The following is a 21,139-nucleotide window of genomic DNA, read 5'->3' on the forward strand; positions in this document are numbered from 1 at the left end:
TCGATGTCGCTACATTGAAATAAGCTATTTCGATGTAGGCTTCACGTGTAGACGTAGCCTGTGTGCCTTAGCCTTTCTAATCTTGCTCCTGCATTCTTGTGTTGTTTGCCTATATTCATCCTTTGTAATTTGTCATTGTTTCCATTTTTATATGATTCCTTTTTTATTCTGAGATCATGCAAGATCTGGTTAAGCCAAGGTGGTCTTTTTCCAGTTTTGCCATATTTTCTATCTTTTCTACGCAGCGGGATAGCTTGCTTTTGGGCCCTTAATAATGTCCCTTTGAAAAACTGCCAGTTCTCCTCAGCTGTTTTTCCCCTCAGTTTTGCTTCTCATGGGACCTTACCTACCAGCTCTCTGAGTTTACCAAAATCTGCCCTCCCAAAATCCATTATCTCTATTTTGCTGTTTTTCCTTCTTCCCTTCCTTAGAATTGTGAACTCTGTGATTTCATGATCACTTTCACCTGAATTTCATTAGAGGTCAGAGTTCTACCTGTAAGCTGTGATGGAAAGAGGAAACAGGCGCCTGCAAGAAGCTGGAGGAGACAGAGATGGAAAGAACTTGTTTTGGAGAGTTCTTTGGTTCAGACCTTCAAAATAACTCAGCATCCAACAGTTTATACTTATTTAGTTGCCAACATAGAAAATATTGAGTCCTTGTCTTTTTTAAGCATCTTGCCTGTCTCTCGTTAAGGAGCAGTCAATGTTCCACTAAAGGACTAAAATTAATTTCCCTACAACTGGTAACTAACAGTGTATTTTGCATTTTCAGTGCTTTTTCCTGAACATTTCTGGAAAGCTACGCAATCGTATCTGGCAGTAGAAATCATTCCTGGGGAAAACCATTACTGCAAAAACCCACAGAAATCTAGCTTATGGGCATGAAAGGAGTGGATGTCTGTGGAAAAGGGTGAGCCATGTTTTGTCACAAGCCAGACGTGTGTGGAGTAGCTGCCCACTGACAATCAAGGCTTTTTTAAAGTGCCTAACCCTCTGCAAAGAAATGTTGATGCACCCAAAATCACTAACTCTACTTGAAAATGTCATCCTCCAGTTATTCTATTGCTTGGGAACATCCTGAAGTTGAAGGTTCACTGAGATGCAAAAAATCATGCCAAACACATTTTTAAAACCATGAACAATAACACTTCATTGTGTCGGTTCGGTGCCTTGTATCTCTTTCAAATCCAGCTCTCAGCTTCATGGGAATTTCAAGAAAACTTTGCGATTTACAGAAAAAAAAATTAAAAATTGCCTGACTGCTGACCTACAGGTGGTAGGCAAAGAGTTACATTTTTAAATGCAAAATTATTATCTAAACAGACATAAAACATGACACCTTGCAAATAACAGGAGGTTGGGAGGGAAAGGTAAAATCTTAAGTAAGAGGTGTAAATGATAACATGTTGTTATAACAAATGGCAAACATTCTGTATGATAGACCTGCATACAGCATCTCACAACTGGCATGGATTATGGTAGGATTACTACATTTGAAATTAAGATGGACTGGTGTAGTTAGAAACAGAAGATGACATGACGATATGATAGGCAGAAATATATTGAAAGGAAGACAGGGAAGCAGAAAATTACAAAGCTTCGTTATGTAGTGATTAAAGTTCAGCACCTGGAAATAATGACCAACATGCTTATACTCAGGGGCTGTACTTTAGTAAACTAAAATAGGCACAGGCAAAAATAGCAGAAGACGCCAATGTTATTGTTACATTATATTCTGAAAGAAGGAGAATAAAAATGACAAGGATCTTATACCTATAGAATATATAAGTACAAACTTCTTTCTGGCAATCACTCAGATATATTTTCCCCCAAGAGTGCTCTGGCCAGCTGAAATCGCGTGATCACATTATACACAACCACAACCTTCAAATGAAGTCCTTGACATTGAAGATAACATATCAGCAAGTGTTCAGGTCATCAGTAAGTAATTCTTCCAGTAGGCTACAGATTCAAACAAGTTGCAGATTCTACAAACCTTCCCTGGGACACAAGTTAATCAAAGACAAACACAAGAGGGTATTAGTCTGTGATTTGGGCTCCTAACTTTCTCCTGCTAATTCCTAAATGCCAGGCTGAGGCACATTCTCATCTCTATGCATGTGAGTAGCCACTGACCTGAATAACTTTTGCGTGATCTAATGAGAGTGTCTGGGCTGTACAACTTTCATGACATCCCCAAGGTACATAGAGAATATGATATTTCTTGACTTAGCTGGACTTTCTCCATCTCATAAGCAGAATTCTTGAATTTTAGCTTGTACAGGCAGCAAGGTATAAGCTCCTTGTAGTGTGAATGTGTAAAAACGAAAGAATAAACATAAAAACAAAACAAAACCTCCGCTGTTGTTTCATACAGATCAACCTTTGCCCTCCATGAGAAGAAGGGCTAATTTTATGCAAATGGATCCTCCAGTTTCAACTTACACTGGTGGAGAATCATGTACAGATGATTATCTGAATTACAGACAGATACTGGAAAGTATCTTAGGCTCTGATCTGCACAAGTAGAGAAGTCGACCTATTCAGAGCTCAATGCAAGTTCAAGACCCTAGATTCTAAGGTTGTCTCTTCATAGCAACTTGTTTTCAAAATTCCTAATGTCGACCTCGGCAGGACGAGGGGTACCGGAGTTGGAATACTGTGCTGGAGATGGCAGTGCTATTTCGAATGAGGGGAAAGGTCATGACGTTGCTATTTCGGGATATGTTTGTATCCCAAAACAGCAATTGCTGTGTAAACATAGCCTGAGGGACAAGACTGTCATTTTATAGCTGCTTCTGTTACTCCCTGGTCAGTGATGTTAGATTTGACCTTGTGCAGCCAGTGCAGAGGATTGGGCATTACACCAATGCTTAGTTTCAGAGGATGATTCTTTTGCTCAAGCTCCAGAGGTTTTCATTTCTGGGAGGCTCTGGTTCAGGTTCTGTTGCTTGCCAAGACAATAGCTGTCACATTTGTACAGCACCTAGCATAACATGGCCCTGAGGCCTGAGTGAACCCCTTGAGTGCTAATATAACACAGATTGTTTCCTTTGTTTTCCTCCCAGCACAATTTTTTCATCTATTTCCTCACCCTTCCACACTTGAATTGGAAATGAGGGAAGCAACATGCTGCCAGAGTGAGGGAGAGATGGGGAAAAGAGGTTGTTATAGTACGAGATGTACACTGTGGACCGGAGTCATGAGACCACAGTTCAGGCTGCCCCACAGCTTTCTCACTGTTTTTCGGAAACTATTTTCACCAATGGGCCATAGGACATTTGAAGCCAAGTTCAGCTACTTGTTAGTGTGCATCTAGAGTGATCATCAGTGTGTGTGTTATATGTTTGGAAGTTGTGGGTTTTTAAGATGTTTGGGAAAACTGGAGTTTTAGAAAACCTGATAGTGATCATTTTCTACCCCTACCTCCTGCGTAAGCAGTAACATTGTGACATCAGAAATAATCAGGTGCTTACTCCATCTAATTTGTGGGCATATTCAGAGAGTCACTATTGCCCTGGTTGTCATGACTATGGCTGCTTAGGATAAGTGATTTCCCATTGACAACCATAACAGTATTACAGAGCAGGATCCCAGGAGATGTCGTCAGGAAAGCAGAATGGACTTGGATAAGTGTCTGCTGTGCTTCATTGGGTTTGTTCTCTGTGCTCCTCTTCAAAGGGCATTGCTTGTTACTTTCATGAAAAGAAGGTAACAGAAAAAGAAGATATAAACTTCTGGTTCAGGCTCAGATAGATTTTATGTAGACTGTTGGTTACAAATTGGGTGATGTGACTTTCTGAGTATTTTCCTTAAAAAAAAAGCAGAAAATCATAGATCAGAGTGCCCTACCCTACTACACAATGTTTTTAGAAGAGATGTCCTTTAGACTTAGCAGTAAAACGTACCCAACATGGCATTAAATGATGCAATATGGAGCTTCACAAAGATAACAATGGCAATAAATACAAATTCATTGTCTTCAATATCAAAACAAAAAGCAGCCAAGTAGCACTTTAAAGACTAGCAAAATCGTTTATTAGGTGATGAGCTTTCATGGGACAGACCCTCTTCTTCAGACCATAGCCAGACCAGAACAGACTCAATATTTAAGGCACAGAGAACCAAAAACAGTAAGCAAGGAGGATAAATCAGAAAAAGATAATCAAGGTGAGCAAATCAGAGAGTGGAGGGGTGGGGGGGAAGGTCAAGAATTAGATCGAGCCAAGTATGCAGATGAGCACCTATAGTGACTCAGAAAGTTCCCATCACGATTGTGTTTCATGATTTAAATGGCATATACAGAAGAGATTTTCTTTCCATTAAGTTAAGGAAATTCACAAACAAAAATTGTGTTACGTGTTATGTGTAATGTTAGCTCAGCTTGTTCTTATCAAGAAATAAACCATAAACATTTGGAAACACAGAGGTGAGGATTAAATGGTGCCAAATCTGGCACATTCAAGTTAAGAAAGGCCAGAAAGACCATTGCCTACTGAACATGGAGGACCTTTTGTGGTTAACTATTCTGTGTCAGTAGCTCGTGCCTGGACAAATATAACATACCTAAAACCAAGCAGTCGTGTAGCACCTTACAGACTAATGAATTTATTTAATAGCTTTTGTGGGACAGACTCACTTCTTCAGATTCGGAGCAGGGAATAAGAATCCAGGGTTTATATAGCAGGAGGGTTGGGGAGAAGGAAGGAGACAACAATCCTACCTCCCAGCTGTATAAACCCTGGGTTCTAGTCTATTAAAGCGAGGCTTTGTCATCTCTACGTGATATAACATTGATTACCTCCAAATGACAGAAATACCACAGAGATTTGCCAAGGAACTGAGACAAGGACAAACAGGTACCAGCCCTCCAGTGAAATATTGACTTGAAGAAAAGAACATGGGCTGAATCACCTCTTTCTGCATTAGCACATCCCACTGGCAGAGGCTTAGCTAGAGGAAATCTCTGTGGGCCTTTGTCCGCACTGGAACCTTGCCACTCTGTAGAGATCAGCATGGAGGCTGAAGAATCAGCACAAGGCAGCGGGCAGCCATGCAGATGTCTGACTGAACTAGGCTAGGCACAGGCCCTAAAAAGGTGCAAAAATGGATTCCAGAGCTGGTTTGATTCCAAAGGGGCCAATAGAGACAGCCAGAGTTGTGCAACCATTTGTCATTGGGGCTCAGAGTGGACCACTTTTCACAAAGCAGTAAAATGCTGGTACACAAAGAGTGCAAGGCTCTGTCATTTGCCAAAGACACTACATTCCACCCCAGACATTCAGTACAGTTATCTGTGAAGAGAGGTCACAATTAAAGAGAGAGCACTGCATATGAGGATGTTTACAGGAGCCTTAGGAAACAAATCACAAAAGGCACTTGTCTACATAGCCTATGCTAAGTCTGAGCAGAAATGAAAGGGGAGATGCAGCTGGTGTCAGTAGTCACAGATGTTTTCCCTAAAGGGCAGTGATGGAACAGCAGCCACAGACAGATGTGGCATCCTTGAGGAACATATTTATTTGTACAAGCATTTCCACAGGAGTATATCTCAATAAATAGGAAGCATCCATATCTCTAAGATCATTGATGATCCTGCATGTAAAGAGAGAAATGACCTCTTCCACAGACTAAGCATACACTTAGGGCAGGTGATAAAAGGAGCCATATGGGAATAGCCCCTTGTCAAAAATAGATTCTATTGTGATCAACAGGAAAATTAGCCCAAGGCAGCTCCTTACAGAAACAAGAACATCTCTGAGAATTACCCCTGTGAGTAAAAGGAAGAGGTACATTCCCAGGCCGCAAATATTTCTGGTGATCAATATTTAGTGTATCTTGATGGGCTGGAGATAGAAAGAGTATCAATATTCGACTTCATAGCACTACGCCTTAATTAGCTTGCTACCTTCCATGTATAGAGATTATGTGTCTTTAGGCATCCTGGATTTTGTCTCACCAGAAGAATCAAATGCTTTTAAATCAGAATGTAGTTTGAAATTGTCCCAGGCCAAAATCATTGATTATCAGACAGTTTACCAAGCAGCAGAACTAGGCACTGATAAAAATTCTGAGCTAAGTAGTAGTAGGCATCCTTCAGTCTGCATAGACTATGGATTGCGCCCTTTAAAGTTTCAATTGAGGACTTCATTTACAGCGTCTATTGTGAATATAAAGACCCACATGAGAGTGACAGTCCTTGCTGCATCTCTTGCAGATGTAGTGGGTGTCTGGCAAGTCCTTATTGTGCTTTCTGTGCGCTCGTTTCTCCTCTGCTCGCTGTCTGATCTTCAACTCGCCCTTCTGAAGGCCCTTGTGTAACCCCTGCCTCCATCTGCTGCGGTCGTCTGCTAGTTCTTCCCAGTTGTCCAGCTCAACGTCTACCTCTCTGAGGTCTCTCTTGCAGACATCTTTGTAACGCAACTGGGGGCGTCCGGGAGGTCTTTTACCAGAGGCTAGCTCACCATACAGGATGTCTTTTGGAATCCTTCCATCATTCATCCTGTGGACGTGGCCAAGCCAGCGGAGCCGACGCTGCCTGAGGAGGGTGTGCATGGTTGGGATTCCAGCTTGCTCGAGGACGGCGGTGTTGGTCACTCTGTCCTTCCATGATATTCCAAGGATGCGCCTGAGGCAGCGCAAGTGGAAGACGTTCAGCCTCTTTTCCTGGCGGGCATACAGGGTCCATGTCTCGCTGCCATAAAGGAGGGTGCTGAGGATGCGGGCTCTATAGACTTGCATTTTGGTGTGAGTGTACAGCTTGTTGTTATTCCACACTCTCTTGCTGAGTCTGGACAGAGTTGTGGCCGCTTTTCCGATCCTCCTATTTAGCTCAGTGTCCAATGACAGGGTGTCAGTGATGGTGGACCCTAGGTAAACGAACTCATGGACAACCTCTAAAGTATAGTTGTCAATGCTGATTGATGGGGATTCAGCAACATCCTGACCGAGTACGTTCGTCTTCTTTAGGCTGATGGTAAGCCCAAAGTCCTTGCACGCTTTGGAGAACCGATCCAGCAGTTTTTGAAGCTGGTCTTCTGTGTGAGACACTACAGCAGCATCGTCTGTGAACAGAATGTCTCTGATGAGGACTTCTTGCACCTTAGACTTAGCTTTCAGCCTTGCAAGGTTAAACAGTTTCCCATCAGATCTTGTGTGCAGCAAGATGCCCTCTGTTGAAGATCCAAAGGCATGCTTCAGGAGGAGTGCGAAGAAGATCCTGAACAATGTCGGAGCAAGCACGCATCCTTGTTTGACGTTGCTCCTGATTCTGAAAGCATCCGATAATGCGCCGTCATGTTGGATGGTTCCTCTCATATTTTCGTGGAACGACTGGATCATCTTCAGTAACCGTGGAGGACAACCTATCTTGTGGAGCAGTTTAAACAGACCATCCCTGCTGCCCAAGTCAAAGGCCTTGGTCAGGTCAATGAAGGCTATGTAGAGTGGCTTTCTCTGCTCCCTGCACTTCTCCTGAAGCTGCCTTAGAGAGAAGACCATGTCAACGGTAGACCTCTCTGTGCGGAATCTGCACTGCGATTCGGGGTACACCCTCTCAGCAAGCTTCTGGAGTCTGCCAAGGATGACACGAGCGAACAGTTTACCAGTGACGCTTAGGAGGGAGATTCCACGGTAGTTGTTGCAGTCGCTTCTGTCTCCTTTGTTCTTATACAACGTTACAATGTTAGCATCACACATGTCCTGTGGAACCTCACCCTCTTTCCAGCACAGGCACAGTAGCTCATGCAGGGGTTCCAGGAGTGTGTCCGCGGCACATTTGATTACCTCTGGTGGTATACCATCCTGACCAGGGGCCTTTCCAGCTGCAATGCTGTCGATGACTCTCTTCAGTTCATCCACAGTCGTCTCTTTGTCCAGTTCATCCATTACTGGTAGGTGCTCAACAGCATCGAGGGCTGTGTCAACCACAACACTCTCGCGTGAGTACAGCTCGGAGTAGTGCTCAACCCAGCGCTCCATCTGTTTGGCTTTGTCAGCGATGACTTCACCAGATTTGGATTTCAGAGGTGCCATCTTGTTCTGGGTGGGTCCTAATACCTTCTTCATACCCTCGTACATTCCTCTGAGATTACCAAAGTCGGCACACGTCTGAATGCTGCTGCATAGCTGGAGCCAGTGGTTGTCGGCACAGCGCCTTGCTGTCTGCTGTACTGTTCTTCTGGCCGCTCTAAGTGCTTGCTGGGTACTCTGGCTCGGTGAGCGTTTGTACTCCAGGAGTGCAGCGCGCTTCTTTTCAATGACTGGAATCATCTCATCAGAGTTAGCTTCTGAGCTAAAGCCATCAGTAAAGGTAACATTTGTTATAAAGAAATATGTAGAAATGATACTTCAGCCACAAGCCGATGTCATGAGGTTCAAATGATTAACATAGGGAAAGGGTGCACAATTGGAATAGGACTGATGTATCCTATACTATTATCCTGCTAGGGTGCTACAAGAGGTGAGAGAAGAGCTCCACCTTAGCAAACCATGGGCCCCAATTCGGACGACTCCAAGTGAATGTAATATTAATGGAATCTAAGATGTTGTATTAATACTTTCTCTCCTACCAAGTGCATAAACTACAATACAAGAGACTCAAAGTCTCCTGTCCACTTCCTGTCATGAGGTGAACACCACATTGCATATTACCCATGAATTTGGCCCACTGGTCCTGAACCTAGGCAAGTCTAATTGTGTAACATTCATGCCAAGGACAAGCAGAAGAGGTGGAAGAGGCAGGCAATGCAAGTAGCAGAATGTTACCTCCGAAACCTTGTTAGAGTTGCCAGCTTCCTGAGTGAGCAAAACTGAACACTCTTGGCACACCCCATCTTCAAGGCCCTTCCTCACTCGCTCCATATGGCCTTCCATCTGCCACTTGTTCTCCTCCATTCTCTCTATGATACAGCCCTGAATTCCAGTTGCCATGACTGGAGATGAAGGCATAATATGAGCTTCAAAAAGGAGATCTTGCCTACCGGAAGTTGGACAGGATACCCTGGTGTCAAGCCTCATATAAGGGTGTTGAATCTGGTTTGAAGAGCTGCTTGGAATATGTAGAAATCAGAGAAAAGAGCCGGGTTGAGCCCAGGCTTGCTGTGGAGAATAAAACCCATCTGGAGGAGCCTCAGAAGACCACACTGCAATCGAGTGAAGCTTTCAAGAGTAACAGACTGTGATGAGAAAGGAGTGAATGACTGGAAGGGCTCGAATAGATTGTGTTTCAAATAAAATAAGCAACAACTCAGAGAACAACCTTGATAAAAACATGGAAACAGCTGGAGGAAAATTGCATTTCAAGATGCAATGCCTATCTGAGAAGAAAATGAAGCACTGGGCAGATTGTGTGGAACAAACAGAAGCGGGTAGATTTGTGTAACCCATCACAGAACACAGGCAAAGTACTGGACATAACAACTGATACATAGGTCAGATGTAGCAGTCTCCCCATAGGCTTAGGTGCAGGCCATGGAGCACCCATGGGGAAAAATTAGCAGGTGCAACAGCAGCCAAGCTCTCCCAGTCCCTGTGGGTGCCTCTTGCTCACCAGTGGCCCTGCTGACCAATTCCTTCCTCTCCAAGGGCCTTGCACATGCCACAAACAGCTGTTTCATGGTATTCAGGATGGTCCAGGAGAGAGGAGGAGGAGTGGACGTGGTGTGTGCTTGGGGGAGGAAACAGGGAAGAGCCAGACTCAGGGTGGGAATCTGTGGGAAGGGGAATGGGTGGGACAGAGCAGGGTCAGGAAAAGATGGGGTGATACCAGGGCCTAGGATAGGTGAGGGAGCTGTGCACCCTCCCTGGCTAGAAGGGAAGTTGGAGCCTGTGCCCAGAAGGCCTGGCAAAAGAATTTGTTTTCCACATAGAAAAGAGTCTGTGAGGATTTCTGGAAGGATTAAAAAAAAAGAAAAGAAAAGCAAGCCTGGCAAAGCACCAGTGAAAGTGGTGATAGGAAGCAAAAAGGCCTCTTTAAAAACTGGAAGTCAAATCCATGTGAGGAAAATAGAAAAGTGCATAACCTCACTCAAGGATGAAGTGATAAAAAGAGAGACCAAGAAAGAATGTCAAGAGCAGCTCACTAAAAACACAGAAACTAACAACAATTTTTAAGTATGAGAGGCAGGAATCCTGACAAAGTGTCACTGGGGCCACTGAACAACTGAAGTGCTAGAGAAGCACTCAGTAGAGACAAAGCCATTGCAGAGATACTAACTGAAAAGGAGACGGCCAGATTGGCACTATTCTTGTTAGGTGACAAATCTGAAGAACTGTACCAGATGGAGATGCTAGTAGGCAAGGACCAGACAATATTGACTCTAGAGCTCGAAAGAAACTAAAATATAAAATTGTAGGACTGTTAATTCCACCTCCGTACCAGGCAGATAACTATTGAAACACTTATTTTTAAAAAAAGTTCCAGAGATGATCCTGGCAATTACTTGTTCATAAGCCTATTTTTATCCCCAGGGAAATGTGTTGAACCTACAGTAAAGAACAGAATTATCATATACCTAGCTGAACACCATATGTCAGGGAACAGACAGCTTTTGTAAAGGGAAATTGTGCCCCTCCAATCTGTTAGCATTCCTTGAGGGAGCCAACAAGTCCATGAACAATGCTGATCCAGTGAATATAGGGTACTTGGACTTTCAGAAAACCTCTGACAAGGTTCCTCACCAAAAGCTCTTAAGCAAACTAAGCAATCATGGGATAAGAGGGAATGTTCTGTCATGGAACAATAAGTCATTAAAAAATAGCAAACCAAAGGGCAGAAATATACATTCATTTTCACACTGAAAAGCGATAACTAATGAAATTCCCCAAGGACTCACACTAGGATCTGTATTGTTTAATGTCCTCATAAATGATCTGGAAAAGCGGGGTATACAGAATGATAGCAAAGTTTGCAGATGACGCACAGTTACTCAAGACTGAGAATTCCAAAGGGAACTCACAAAATTAGTTGACTGGGAAAAGAAATGGGGAAGGAAATTAAGTGCTGAAAAGGACAAAGTAACAAATAATAGAAAAATATTTCCCACTGTGGGCACAAAATGATGGGGTCTGAAGCAACTGTCAATATTCCAGCAAGAGATCTTGGAGTCACTGCAGATAGCTGTCTGAAAATATCTTCTCAATGTGCAGCGGCTGTCTGTGGCAGGGCCTCTCAATTTGTGGTTGGCTCTGCTTTGGGCAGGGCTCGGGTGAGAGGCCTGCCTGAGATCTCCTCTGGCCCTCATCTGTGATTCTATGATTCACAGTATCCCTCCCTTGGAGGTGTCATGGTCCTAGCATACCCAGCCTCACAAAAAGAGCAGTGAAGAGACTCCATAGCCGTGTCTACACGTGCACGCCACTTCGAAGTAGCGGCACTAACTTCGAAATAGCACCCGTCACGGCTACACTTGTTGGGCACTATTTCGATGTTAACATCGACGTTAAGTGGCGAGACGTCGAAGCTGCTAACCCCATGAGGGGATAGGAATAGCGTCCTACTTCGATGTTCAACGTCGAAGTAGGGACCGTGTAGTCATTGCGCGTCCCGCAACATCGAAATTGCGGGGTCCGCAATGGTGGCCATCAGCTGAGGGGTTGAGAGACGCTCTCTCTCCAGCCCCTATGGGGCTCTATGGTCACCGTGTGCAGCAGCCCTTAGCCCAGGGCTTCTGGCTGCTGCTGCTGCAGCTGGGGATCCATGCTGCATGCACAGGGTCTGCAACCAGTTGTCGGCTCTGTGGATCTTGTGCTGTTTAGTGCAACTGTGTCTGGGAGGGGCCCTTTAAGGGAGCGGCTTGCTGTTGAGTCCGCCCTGTGACCCTGTCTGCAGCTGTGCCTGGCACCCTTATTTCGATGTGTGCTACTGTGGTGTGTAGATGTTCCCTTGCAGCACCTATTTCGATGTGGTGCTGCGCAATGTCAATGTTGAACGTCGACGTTGCCAGCCCTGGAGGACGTGTAGACGTTATTCATCGAAATAGCCCATTTCGATATCACTACTTCGAAATAAGCTATTTCGATGTAGCGTTCACATGTAGACGTAGCCCATGGCTGCCCGGAAAGGCTGTGGGCAAGCGGAGCCTCAGAGCACAGCAGGCTTGGTTCAAGGGAGTTGCTGGGCCTGGGCTGGTCAGTTCAGGGCTGGTCTCAGAGGAGTGAGGATGGCTGCTTGTTGCTGGCCACAGGCACTCAAGGGCTGTGTCTACACGTGCCCCAAACTTCGAAATGGCCATGCAAATGACCATTTCGAAGTTTACTAATGAAGCGTTGAAATGCATATTCAGCGCTTCATTAGCATGCGGGCGGCAGCCGCGCTTCGAAATTGATGCTCCTTGCCGCCGCGCGTCGCGTCCAGACGGGACTCCTTTTCGAAAGGATGCTGCCTACTTTGAAGTCCCCTTATTCCCATGAGCTCATGGGAATAAGGGGACTTCGAAGTAGGCGGCGTCCTTTCGAAAAGGAGCCCCGTCTGGACGCACCGCGCGGCGGCAAGGAGCGTCAATTTCGAAGCGCGGCTGCCGCCCGCATGCTAATGAAGCGTTGAATATGCATTTCAGTGCTTCATTAATAAACTTCGAAATGGTCATTTGCACGGCCATTTCGAAGTTTGGAGCACGTGTAGACGTAGCCAAGAAGAGAAGAAGGAATGTTCTGGTGGTACTTTCCTGCAGCAAGCATGGGGAGGGTATCAGAACATCAGCCCTGAGGAAAGGGAGAGGAGAAGAGGCTATGTGGGAAAAAACCCAGGTACTAGCAGCAGCATCCAAGCAAAGAAATCAGTATGGGACTTCTGTGTGTAGAGGCCCTAGGCTAGGTAGAGGGGGTCATGTCAGCAAAGTGTTCTAAGTCCTAGGAGGGGGACAAGGTTCTGTCGAGAACTGCAGACCAGGTGAGGTCAGGGCGAGAGGTCCAGTTGGGTTCCTCATGAAAGGCCAAGTAAAAGTCTAGATTTAAAGGGCCCAGAGACAGTGCTGAGGACCCTAACAAGTTCAGACTGCATGTCAAAACTTTGTTACCCTGGAAACTATTAATTCATGCATATTGACTGTGTGACATCCCATCCCTTGAGGTTTTTAAGTCCCGGCTGGACAAGGTCCTGGCTGGGATGACTTAGTAGGGGTTGATCCTGCTTGAAGCAGGGGGCTGGACTAGATGACCTCCTGAGGTCCCTTCCAGCCCTGTGATTCTGTGATTCTGTGATTCAGAGGGCTGAGCTGCTGCAGACCTGCCTGATGAGAGCAACAACCTACAGAGGTTTGATGGGTTTGGTCCTGCTTGGGGCAGGGGGCTGGACTTGATGGTTTTTTTAGGTCTCTTCCAGCTCTATTGTGCTATGATTCTATGATTCTAGTTCACCAGGACAAGAAAATAGTGCAGGATCACACCCAACCAACAGGGAGCACTTCTGAGAAGTGAGTGCACCCTGTCACACTCAAAGCAAAAAACAAAAACGAAAAAAAAACCAGACAAACCAAAAAACAAAAACAGAAAACTGAACAAAGTGCTAGGAACCATTAGAAATGGGCTGATAGTTGCATCAGTTCTGGGAGCTGAGCATGTGAGAGACCCAGGCAGGGAATATGTGTTTATGTATTTCCTGTTGCAAGGTTTAAAAGAATAGCTGGCACATGACCCACAGTGTAGCTGGACACAAGTAGCAACTTTGCATGAATTGGCTCATTGTAGAAGAAGTAGAGGTATAACAAAGAGAGGTAATGTTGTTATATTCTAACATACCTATGTATAGTTAAGGCTGGGGCAGGTGGGGGCACTTGGGGGACAGTTTATATACACAGGGATCCTCCTGAGAGCTCTCAGTTAAACTTCCCTGGAAGTACTTCACAATTATCTCCCAAAAAGTTTCTAAGGCAAGCAGTCTAATGACTAAATGTGCAGCAAACACTGACAAATTAATAAGGTCATTAATAGTATCATACTCAGAATATACACCAAGCAACACACATTTCCTCAGAGCCCCCACAGGTTCAAGGATGCACCAGAATGCAAACACCAGAATGCACCTCTGTGGCTGATTGTTAAAATTCTATTTTATTGCCTCTCTCAGATGTCTAGCTCTGTGCTGAGCTCTTCTAAAAGCACTTGTAGCCACCTCGTCAGACTTAGCAAACATCAGCTCAGTCTCCACCCTGCCTTTGCCTCACAGAGATTATGCAGCGTGCAACAGGCAACTATAACCATTGAGATATTTTTCTCACTAGATCCATCTGTTGAGTCAGCAACACAACCCACCCATTCAATTTACTAATATCATTTTTAACAACTATTCTGTACCTGCTGAGCCCACAGTAGAATATTTTCTTGGTGCCCTCAAGGTGCCCAGTGTAGAGTGTCATGACCCAGGGGATCAAAGAGTAAGTAGGCTGCTCTCCCAGGATTATGAAAGGCCTTTCCACATCACCAGTGCTAACCAGCCTGTCAGGAAAGGAGGTTACCTATTGTAGCTTTTTGAACAATCCCTTGTGCTTAGAGATGCAGATATTGTGCACTTTGCTGACAGGCAGAGTCCTGCACAGATGGAGGCCACTAATGGCTCTACACTCTTGCATCACAGCTGCATCCACAGTGGATTTCCTGACTCCAAAATGATTTCCACTGGACGGTGTCAATTACATGTTGCAAGCTCCCATAAAGCAACTGCCGCTTGTTTCTCCGCATTCAGTGCAGTTCACGTTCTGGAATCCCTGCAGCGTAGGGCAGGGCTGAGCTTGGCACATAGATCCAGGAACATGGCCTTGCACATATGAAAGTTCTGCATCTGCTGCTCATTGTCTCAAGCCAACATTACAACGTGATCCCACCAGTCAATGCTTGTTTCTGTGGTCCAGAAGTGGCACTCCACTACCTGAGAATGCCTCCAAGAACTTTGAATTTGTTCTCTCTCCAGCCCACAGCAAATCACGCTCCCAAAATTAAAATATTCCCCGCATGCACTGCTTATAACAACAGTGCAGTGTGGTGCAGGATCTATGTTTCTGTCAGGTACGGTATGAAATTAAAAATGTTCTGTGGTTTTATGTGATTTATTCAAGAAGTACAAAAATTATGGGCTCTGGATGGCGTTGTGGGATAGAGAGACAATCATGATCCTAGCCACTGCTACTTGATCTGTTTCTGCCCCACCATGCATTGCCAACAGTTACAGAAAACAGAGCACTGGATGGTGTCTAGTGGCATGCTGGGTTACCTACCCATGGTGCAACAACACAAGCATGAGCAGCACCCAGGCAAGGAGCCAAGTATGCATGTGCACAACGTACTGACTATGGCTGTGTCTACACGTGCACGCTACTTCGAAGTAGCGGCACTAACTTCGACATTAGGCGGCGAGACGTCGAAGTCGCTAACCTCATGAGGGGATCGGAATAGCGCCCTACTTCGACGTTCAACGTTGAAGTAGGGACCGTGTAGACAATCCGCGTCCCGCAACGTCGAAATTGTGGGGTCCTCCATGGCAGCCATCAGCTGGGGGGTTGAGAGACACTGTCTCTCCAGCCCGTGCGGGGCTCTATGGTCACCGTGGGCAGCAGCCTTTAGCCCAGGGCTTCTGGCTGCTGCTGCTGCAGCGGGGGATTCATGCTGCATGCACAGGGTCTGCAACTCGTTGTCGACTCTGTGTATCTTGGGCTGTTTAGTGCAAGTGTGTCTGGGAAGGGCCCTTTAAGGGAGCGGCTGGCTGTTGAGTCCGCCCTGTGACCCTGTCTGCAGCTGTGCCTGGCACCCTTATTTCGATGTGTGCTACTGTGGCATGTAGACGTTCCCTCGCAGCGCCTATTTCGATGTGGTGCTGCGCAATGTCGATGTTGAACATCGACGTTGCCAGCCCTGGAGGACGTGTAGACGTTATTCATCGAAATAGCCTATTTCGATGCTGCCACATCGAAATAGGCTACTTCGATGTAGGCTTCACGTGTAGACGTAGCCTATGTCTGCTTTATGCTGATGTGATTTGCATCAATCAAGGTTTGCAGACTCGTCAGTCTCTGTTCCACGATCAGAAGTCATTCATTCACATTTTCTGCCTCTATATGTCAGGAATTCTAATATATTCTCTCCCCACCCACCTCAAAACCACTGCAGTTTCCCTTTTATCAGCTCTGGTCTTACAAAGCTGCCTATTCACTTTCACTTACGACACACTGTAAAGGATAGTCTATTCTGCACTACTTCCCTTTTGTTTGTCCATTCTGCTGCCAGTATTTGCATCTTTACCACATGTAATTTTGTGTTCTTTCTTTTCCTCTCTTTCATCTCTGAACTTTGCTGTACCTTTTCTGTCTGTGTGCCTGCCAGAGATTCATAGAATCATAGAACTGGAAGGGATCTCAAGAGGTCATCAAGTCCAGTTCCCTGCCCTCATGGCAGGACCAAACACCACCTAGATCATCCTTGATAGGTTTCTATCTAACCTGCTCTTTAATACTTCCAGTGATGGAGATTCCACACCTCCCTAGGTAACTTATTCCAGTATTTAACTGCCCTGACAGTTAGGAAGTTTTTCCTAATGTTTTCCTTGCTGCAGTTTAAGCCCATTTGCTCCTTGTCCCATACTCGGAGGCCAAAGAGAACATTTTTTCTCCCTCCTCCTTGTAACCCTCCTTGAGGTACTTGAAAACCACTATCATATCCCCTCTAAGTCTTCTCTTTTCTAAGCTAAACAAGCCCAGTTCTTCCATTCTTCCCTCGCAGCTCATGTTCTCTAGACCTTTAAACATTCTTGTTGCTCTTCTCTGGACCTTTTCCAGTTTCTCCACATCTTTTTCGACCTGCAGTGCCCACAACTGGACACAATATTCCAACTGAGGCCTAATGGGTGCTGAGTAGAGCAGAAGAATGTCTTCTCGTGTCTTGCTTACAACACCCCCGTTAATGCATCCCGCAATCATGTTTGCTTTTTTGGCAACAGCATCACACTGTTGACTTATATTTAGCTTGTGGTCCACTATGACCCCTAAGTCCCTTTCTGCAGTACTCCTTCCTAGGCAGTCACTTCCCATTCTATATGTATGAAGCTGATTGTATCTTCCTCAATGGAGTACTTTGCATTTGTCCTTATTAAACTTCATCCTTTTCACCTCAGACCATTTCTCCAGTTTGTCCAGATCATTCTGAATTATGAGCCTATCTTTCAAAGTAGTTGCAACCCCTTCTAGCTTGGTATCATCTGCAAACTTAATAAGCATACGTAAGCTGTGTCTACACGTGCACGCTACTTCGAAGTAACGGCACTAACTTCGAAATAATGCCCGTCGTGGCTACACGCGTCGGGCGCTATTTCGAAGTTAACTTCGACGTTAGGCAGCGAGACGTCGAAGTCGCTAACCTCATGAGGGGATCGGAATAGCGCCCTACTTCGACGTTCAACATCGAAGTAGGGACCGTGTAGACGATCCGCGTCCCACAACTTCGAAATTGTGGGGTCCTCCATGGCAGCCATCAGCTGGGGGGTTGAGAGACGCTGCCTCTCCAGCCTGTGCGGGGCTGTATGGTCACCGTGTGCAGCAGCCCTTAGCCCAGGGCTTCTGGCTGCTGCTGCTGCAGCTGGGGATTCATGCTGCATGCACAGGGTCTGCAACTCGTTGTCGGCTCTGTGTATCTTGTGCTGTTTAGTGCAAGTGTGTCTGGGAAGGGCCCTTTAAGGGAGCGGCTGGCTGTTGAGTCCGCCCTGTGACCCTGTCTGCAGCTGTGCCTGGCACCCTTATTTCGATGTGTGCTACTGTGGCATGTAGACGTTCCCTCGCTGCGCCTATTTCGATGTGGTGCTGCGCAACGTCGATGTTGAACATCGACGTTGCCAGCCCTGGAGGACGTGTAGACGTTATTCATCGAAATAGCCTATTTTGATGTCGCCACATCGAAATAGGCTACTTCGATGTAGGCTTCACGTGTAGACGTAGCCCTACTGTCACTCTTTTGCATTCTCTCTCTTCTGTACTGTCTTTCTCAAAAGCATTTTGTAATGTGGCCTCTGAAGAATGGTATAGAAAAATACACTGTATTGTATTGTATTGTATTGTATTCCTTTTCACTTCTTTACTTTGCTTTTTTTTCCTACAATATCAGAAGGGAAACACAACATCTTAGTAAAAACAGGCTCTTTTCATTACTAGCATACGTTCAAGTACAGCACAGAACAACTGAATCTCTAAAACATATAAATTTGTAACAATTCAAAAACCAAATGACTATAATGCTTCTCATAAACTCACCCAACATGTGAAAAACAGAGATCCCAGGCTTCTCCACAGAAAGTGATTAGTACATTTCATCAGTGTTTCTATTTTCAGATTAAATTGTAATGATCTGGAAGCTTCAAATGCAGTGCAAATAACTCAAACTAAGCTATGGGCTGAACCTGCCTAAGTGTATTTGCTAACATTCTCCCAGTTTTCAAAGAAATTCTGAAGTGTGCTGAACCAATGGTCACATTGAAGAAGATATCACTGGGCCTATTGCAGGAAGAACAATTATGATGCCATGGAGCAAGGCACATGCTTAGGCAGCCCAGGAGAGGCAAGCATATGACACAGAGCCATGAATATGGTATGATGAACGGGAGGGACATGACGTATTTCTAGACATCCAAGCCATTCAGTTAACTGAATTGCCTGTAAGGGTTAATGCCACAAAGAATGGGTCCTAGAGGGTCTCCAGGAATGTTAAGAAAGCAGGAAAGGGTGGCAGGAAGCCAAGAGAAAAAGAGTTCACATTTTGAGTTGGAAGCAGTGACCTTTCTGCTGCAGTTTTTGGGGAACCAGCAAAGCAGGAGAAACAAACTGACCCAGGAACCAAGGCATGGAGTTTCAAGTGGCATCCATGACTTGGGAAGGACCAAACCTTCTAGGGTTTATTGGACTCCTCTGTGCTGAGCCAACGTACCCCCACAAAACACATTAATATTTAAATTGAATCCCAGTGAAACAATTCTCTGTGTTTTTAATCTACTTTTTTACTTGCTCTGGAAGCCCTAGCAACCAATCATGCTTTAACAAGTATGTCTTCTTTGTTGTGTTAATAAAATAATCTTTTTTTCCTGTGTTGTGGAAGACAGGAAGTTCTGGGTACCTGTACCTACCAGCCAGATCAGCTATTAGGAAAATTACAGTTGTTCTCCAGAGGGATGGTTAAACAGCTTGTGGGTCACCAATAGGAAGAAATTCCCAAGTACATCTCCCTGGGCTCTGAAAGGGGATCTTGCGTTTGGGCTGTGGGATCATGTCACCCAAAGTCAGGGAATCAGTGACTTTCAGGAGTTTTCAAGCAAAAGCCTTTAGTGCCTTAAAGTCTGTTGTGGACCCTCACTTTCTGCACTCAAAGTACCAGAGTAGGGAACAGCCCTGACACACAGGAATGATGGACAAATGTTCCAGAGCCTCCTTGTCTCTTCCCGTTAACATTTAAAAAATGGCACTGGGAATTTAATTAGTTCTGAAACCTACCATTAGTATTCACAGTATTTATGATTAAGGAAGATGCATATTCTTTGGAAAAGACGTCTTCTGCTTTCACTAGGGGGAGAGGTTGATATGCTGGAGGGTAGGGACAGGGTCCAGAGTGACCTAGATAAACTGGAGGATTGGACCAAAAAGAAATCTGATGCGGTTCAACAGGGACAAGTGCAGAGTCCTGCATTTGGGATGGAAGAATCCCAAGCACTGTTATAGGCTGGGGACTGACTGGATAACCAGCAGTGCAGCAGAGAAGGACCTTGGGATTACAGTGGATGAGAATCTGGGTATGAGTGAACAGTGTGCCCTTGTAGCCAAGAAGGCTAATGGCATATTGAGGTGCATTAGGAGGAGCATTCCCATGAGATCTAGAAAAGTTATTGTTCACCTTTATTCAGTAGTGATGGGGCCCAGTCTGGAGTATTGTGTCCTGTGCTGGTGCCCCCAGTACAGAAAGAATGTGGATGCACTGGAGAGGAGGAGGGCAACACAAATTATTAGGGAGATGGAGCACATTGCCTCTGAGGACAGGAGGTAAGATTTGGGCTTCTTTAGTTTTCAAAAGAGAAGAGTCAGGGGCAAATTGATACCAGCCTTCAACTTTCTGAAGGAGGGTTCTAAAGAGGATGGAGGGGGGCTGATCTCAGTACTGGTGCGTGGCAGAACGAGGAGCATGTTGCTGTGGTGGAGGTCTAAGTTGGATATTAGGGAAAACTATTTCACCAGAAGGTTTGTGAAGTACTGGAACATGTTACCTAGAGAGGTAGTGGAATCTCCATTTCCAGAGGTTTCTAAGTCCCAAGTTGACACAGAATTTCCAGATCTAAAGAAGTCGGTCTGTCCCACAAAAGCTCTTCACCTAATAAATCATTTTATTAGTCTTTAAAGTGTTTCAGGACAGTGTTTCGTTTTGTGAAGATACAGACTAATACAGCTACCTCTCTGTGACTTGTCTGGGATGATTTAGTTAGCGTTGGTCCTGCTATGGATAGGAGGCTGGACTTGATGCCTTCCCAAGATCTCTTCCAGTCCTAGGATTCTATGACTGGGTCGCCTCGTTATTGAACTCCACAAGGCTATATAAAATGACAAATAGTTATATTTTAAATTGCATTAATTATATTTGTGATTCGTCTGTTTGGGTCACATTTTCTTGATGCTTGATTAATAGAGCAGACTTAGCCAGTGGACAGTGCTATTGGTAGCCTGCATGCCGGCAGCAAAAGGAATGCCTTTACAGCTGATTGTTTTTTTATGTCAGCTTTGGTTTAATGTCTTTCCTTGGCTTTAGCAGAACAGCATCCTGTAAACAGCTGGCTGGTTTGCTCATGGCCTATTTCAACACTCTAGTCTACATCAATGGCAATTTTTAATGTAACAATTGTTTAATACCGGGAGCATTTCTTGTACAGATTCTCAACTTGCTAAATCAGTTAAAGTGAATGTTCTGATAGGAGAAGTTTAACCTTCAGTGGGAGAGTGAGCCAAAAATACTATATTTGAATAAGTCAATTAGCTAGGGGCAGGTCAGCTTTAGATTAGACTTGATTCCAACTTTGGGCTTTCATAAAACATTCATGTGAACTCCGACTAAATTAGACAGAGAAGCATGATGATAGATGAAACTCAGCGAAGACCACTGCAAGAAAGACGTTGGAAAAACAAAAAAAG

Source organism: Carettochelys insculpta, chromosome 4, assembly GCF_033958435.1.
Source record: "Carettochelys insculpta isolate YL-2023 chromosome 4, ASM3395843v1, whole genome shotgun sequence".
In the NCBI taxonomy this organism is placed as follows: domain Eukaryota; kingdom Metazoa; phylum Chordata; order Testudines; family Carettochelyidae; genus Carettochelys; species Carettochelys insculpta.